Here is a 6,000-nt window from a genome sequence, read left to right as displayed (position 1 = left end):
TTAAGTTGTAGATTTTTTTACCTTTCAAAAAACGAGATGTGCAAAGCGGCAGATATTCTGCTTGAGGACTGCAGAGGCAGCAGCCATACACATAATCACATTATTTTATTTTTCTACACTCTGTCCTTGATATTTTTCCACTTGCATGGTTTATTCTTGGCCACTATATAGCATAAATCTATAAAAAGATGCAGTTCCCTTTGTCTGAGTGCTAAAAAAACACAGAAAAAGAGGCAATGGGATTTAAAATGCAGTAAGCCAATTTGAAGTATTTGATTCAACAGCTACCAGTTGCGTGGTGGCCCAAGAAAAGCCACAGAAGTAGGTTAATACAGATGGGTGAGTTTTGAAAATGACTGTAGAGCAGGCCAAAATCTGACAAAATAGTCTTGGACTGTCCTAATGTTAACATGCTTCTTTGAGAAAATGGAATATTTTCACACAAAACTTCCTCCATCTGAGTTGTCCTCTGCCAGTGCCCCAATCTATATGCAAGCTTTCTGCAACGGGATGTGAATTACAGCACTTTGCTTTCTGATTGCTGAACTCCATCACATTTTAGAGCATCTTGAGTCTCTTGCTCTTTGAAATAAGGTCCCCTTTTCAAAACATTTCAAGTTAGTCTGAACTGAAAGCCTGAATCCAGAACTGTGAGAGAGATGGAGAGTTTCAGGGAAAAATATTTTACCACCAGGAATATGGGTGATGGCCCTTGGCCGGCAAGCATCAGTTTTGTTCCTGGAAAGGGATGTACATCTAGAACTTGTAGGAGTTGAGCAAATTGAAGCAGGGTGCTGCCTCTAGATAGCAAATTAGAGTGGCAGAAAGAAGAGATGCTTGGTTTTGGGAGTCTCCTGTGAGTCTCATAACTGCATGTTGAAGGCAGTTCCCTCTAGAATGACTCAGGGTGTGCTACAGCTCATGGGTGTCTTTGCTGGGTGTAAAAGAGCTGCCTTGGGTTTTGGGGACATGGCTGAGAGCCCCCAGAACAGGTCATTTCAAGACTACAGACCCATTTGGAATAATAATTTGTAGTCTCTCTGGGCAACAAATGCCTTAAATGTTGTTGTTCCTATTCTCATGTCCTTCCCAGGTCAGTCCTAGGGTAAGAAGATTCTGCAGAAGTTTTCTGAGAAAGTCTTTCTGAGAAAGCTATTTTTATATATACTGAATAGGAAATTGTTGACATCACAAAGGGAAATATATTTTGATAGCAATTGTTTCAGTGCCAGTTCACATTTGCGTTAACATCAATGCCTTTTTAGAAATGATCCCAGTTCTTTGAGAAGATCATACATGTAGTAACTTTAAAGAGCTGGCACAGCCTGGAGACCACCAGTGCCCACAGCACATACCTGTCTTCTTTTAGAAGAAGTATTGATCACATTTTATGACTTACAAAAGAAGTCATAGGTTTCCATATGTATTTCCACAATGCTATATCAGAACAACGTGGTCATTTAATGTCTTGACAATATTTTCACAAAAGCCTCCTTCGCTTATCCTTAGGGTGGAGAAGAGCCTTAACAAAGTCTTGGTGAGTGCAGTTGTGGAGGGCCTTTACCAGTAAGTACCACTGATCCCAGACCTCCCTGGCTCGATGCTCTCCATTAACCACAGCAGAAGATGGAGCAGATGAGACATAAACGCAATTCCTTTCTGGGGAATGCATAATACTTTTCAAGCATTGCTAAGAAAATATTCTCTGTCAATACTCAGAGGCTGAGGAATAAAAAAGACTTTCTGACACCCCCCTAAACAGTTAACTCTTCCAACACGGGTTTGAGAAGAAGAGAATCACATTTCCAAGGATTTCATGTGCTTTTCTATTACCGACCAAAAAAGAAGTAGAGGGAAGTATGGCTAAAAAAAATATCCTTTGCAACTTTTTACATTTCTTTTTTTCCTTGCTTAAGTGTCAAATTATTAGGATTAAACTTCAGAAGTCCCATTGGTTTCTCTGAATGGCTTGCCAAGCATTTAATGATCTATTAGCAATTAATAGAGTGTGCTTGGCAGGCTAGCAAGCTGGAAAGTATTCATTTCATACCCAGCAAGCAAAACACTTTAGAACACATATAAAGAGCACAGTGATTTCAGAGAGGGTTGTCATGATGAGTTTGAGTTTCTTGCCTGCTTCTATTAATTTGACAGTAATGATATAAGCTCAATTGCTAGGGCAGAGTGAAATACTTCAAGAAGTCTAATATTTCAGACCCAATTATTTTAGATTTAATTTAATGGAAAATTTTGCTGTTTTGTTCCAAAGTGGAAGACTACTACAATCTGAGATGCAGGATATTTCCATGGAATATAAATAAGAAATTAGATTTTCTGATTTGCAGCTATTAGTGTCTTGGTTGTAATTATATTCAGCCTTACATTTGTGTGAGAGAGTACCTGTATTTTTGCAAACTGGCTTAAGTAAAAGAAAATTTGAATTAAAATAATTGCCTCTTCTAGGACATCTGTTCAGCATTAAAGGAGTAGCAACTCATTATCTGATACACATTATCCAAGATATAATGTTAGCTTTTTTTTCATTTTATGCTTCTTTTCAATTGCAGCTTAAATTCCCAAGCTTTCTGAAATGGTGAGTCATTAGGAATGTAATTTCAGAGACTGTATTTAATCTCTTTATCTTTTTCCACAACTGATTTACCCAAGGGCACAAGTAAAGCACACAAAACGTATTCCTAAAGGCCCCTAAACTGTTATTTCTTTCTTATCTAGCCTTATTTTATTCTCACTTTATTTAAAACTGCTCTAAATAGACTCATAGAGTTGGTAATTTTAACTGTGAGGGAATTTGAGCAGCTTTTATCACCATATGGATTTGAGCTGATGACTAGATCTGAATTTTGTCTCTTCTGCTTCTTGTTTCATGGGTACCTAATCCACAGCACTGTCTCCTGTCTTTTCCTACTGGGTTTGGAATACAGGCATATAAAGGTTTTGTCCTTTCTATCACTAACATTTTCTTCTTAAAGCATTCTCCACATGAAATTGTTGTCTTAAGTAGGAACCATGCCAAGTAAGGTATTAAGTAACTGAAAATAAATTAATTCAAAGCAGTTATTAAAGTTAATGACTGGCAAAAATGAAAAAAACAAACCAAAACAAAAATCTAACTGATCTCTACTTTGGTGTTTAAAGCCCTGGGTAGACCACTCAGAAATAAGAAAGGGGGAAAAAGGGAGATCATCTCTATTTCCAAATTGTTGTTAATATTATATTCATTCTGGTACAGTACCTGAAATATATTAATATGCATCATCACCACATGGGTGTAATATCTTCATAGAAGAAATGTGTGGAATAGAGGTAGACATGGAACTCTTCCTACAATTACTTCTGGGGATATTTTCCTCACTTTTCTTGTCTGAATATGTCATGTATGTCACCAGTTTGTACTTAAAACTTTGTTGGTGCATTGGTTAGCTCCAAGTGTAGTCACCAGTGTAGAAAGTATGTACCAAATGTTACTGTCCTAATTGGTAACATATTCCTGTTTGAAGATGCCTTCCCAATAAATACATGCTTTTAGCTTAAATTTCCCATCTGTAATGAAAAAATGTGGCTCCCATTTTGACCTTAAGCTCCAACTAATTTTCCTAACAAGATGCTAAACAGGAGGCTTGGCTATAAATGAGACTGATAAGCCTTCTTCATGGCTGCAGCTGAAATGCAGACAAAAGCCACCCAAGGACAAGCAGTGTTCAGATGTCCTTCTCAAAGTTCCTGCTGGGCAGGGTTATCTCCCAGCATTGCTAAGTGTGGGAGACAGACGTCACTGCCCTTGACTGGAGGCTCCCAGTGCCTCTCTTCACAATGAACGTGACAGAGTAACTTCTCCCAGACCCCTGGAAGTCCATGTGGCTCTGCAGTGATGATGCTTGCACTTCAGGCACTGTGCCCAGGATGCCAAATGTCTAGCCACATATGTATCCTAGAAAATATTCTAAAGGGGAAAAGTAGCTTTTGAAAGAGCGGGAGACAGAAGACAATTGTAATAATAATAAAAAAAAAATCTCATATTAATATGATCATTGAGGGGAGATTTGTGTATATTTAGAGGAATCATAATTTCAAACTTGATGATCAAAATGAATTGTGTGTTTTTATAGCACATCCTTGTTCTAAGACCCAACAACCTGTGCTGACCCATCCCTTTGTAACCTGTAAAATAATTCACAGAGGACAACACTGTTTTTATCATCTACAGCACAGAATTTTTTGACCTGGTGACATACAGGAATATAGTTTGCAATGCACAGACTAAAGAAGCAAGATGAATTCTGAGTAAAACACTCTACATTTCAGTCTTTATCCAAAGAAAGTAAGCCTAAAGTAAGCATGGTCCATCTTCCAATGAGCTAAACCTTGGGCTTATTTCTGCAGTGTCTTGCTCCCTTCATAGTTAGGTGTTCATACCTGTACACAGAGAACACTCCTGGAAAATTAATGCTTTGTCCAGGAACTCAGCAAAGACAGACTACATTGAGACTGAGCAGTCTTTCTACACTACAACACGTGAGACAAAGGAAGCATCAGCTCTTTCTTCCAAGTGCTCCATAACTGATTTATTTGAACACAGCAAACCCCTTCCCTTGAGGATCGGGGCTCATGTTTTTTATTTCTAAAAACAAGAGTCCACTGGTACCTGTCATAGGTTAGCAAGCACAGTCCCGGAAGGGATGTCCTTGCTAAGGGGTGCTTACAGCTTCCTCTGGGACCTGATAGAACCTATCAGCTGGCCAGTCTGAATATGGACAATTCTTTAAGCCACTTAAAGTTGTGATCACCTCTGTGATGCACAGAATAGACAATCCCCCCACAGCTCTGTATCGTTTCCGGTGCTGGGACAGGTGGCTGCGGGGCCCGAGTGGGGACCAGGCCGGACCGGGCCATGGTTCCAGGATGACCCCCCCCCTCCCCAGCAGGGCTGTGGGCAGCCAGAGAGGCTTGGAACCCCCCCCCCCCTCCACTGCGGCCAAGACTTCAGCAAAGCGGCACCGCTGTCCAGCAGAGGTCAGGTGACCAACAGCAGTAAGTGACATTCCAGCTGCAAGGCCGAGATGAGATGACCCATTTATTGCTGTGAAGAGCTGAAAACCTGAGGGAAGAGAAAGAGGAGATGCTTAAAGCTGAAATTCTGTTGTGAAGCTCTGATATATCAGAGTATCCTGTTGTAATTTCATGAAGATATGGGGGGTGGAGTGTTCAACTCGTAAGCAAAAGCACCTGCACTGAGATAGGCAGATGCTGACGCAGCTGTAATTTCATGAGAAGTTTGGACAGGGAGAGATGAACCAGATGAGGACTTTTGCTCCAAATGGGAAAGGAGAAAACCTCAGTTCCTAGAGATGCTCCCAGAGATAGTCCTAATGATGAAGATGAGGAAGACCCTTTGCTCCCAGGGAAGGAGGAGGGCCTCTGTTCTTAGAGAGGAAATGCTCCCAGAGATGGGTGAAGAGAACTTTTGTTTCTGAACGGCTCAACCTTAAAATTGTACCCCAAAAACCTTCAAGAGTGGACCCTCGAAAGCAGTTGCGGGAAAAGCTGCAAGTCAGGGGAAGGGACTCACATCGCAAGCAGAGAGACTCCTCTTCCTAAATGGACTGAACAATATTTGGAAGTGGGCGGCTGTCTCGGTGTGATACTGTTTTCATAGCACGAGCAAGAAGAGACTTCTCTTTCTAAATGGACTGAACAAGGTTATTATGGAAGTGGTAAACAGACTGAACATCTCAAGGGTTGTCTTTTTCCATTGTCAGTGGGAGAAGGGAGGAAGGTGGGGGGAGGAGGAGAGTTCTGAAGGTATGGTATAATTTTTTTCCTTCTTTTAGGTCTGTTAATAAACTTCTTTATGTTCTTGCAAAGTTGGTGCCTGCTTTGCATTTCTCCTAATTCTTACCTCACAGAAGATAAACAGTACTGAGTATTTTGGACCAAACCACTACACTAAATTGGTGTTTCCGCCCAGTTACAAACCCAACC

This window comes from Aphelocoma coerulescens, chromosome 2 (genome assembly GCF_041296385.1).
Source record: "Aphelocoma coerulescens isolate FSJ_1873_10779 chromosome 2, UR_Acoe_1.0, whole genome shotgun sequence".
In the NCBI taxonomy this organism is placed as follows: domain Eukaryota; kingdom Metazoa; phylum Chordata; class Aves; order Passeriformes; family Corvidae; genus Aphelocoma; species Aphelocoma coerulescens.
Note: the sequence above shows the minus strand (reverse complement) of the source record.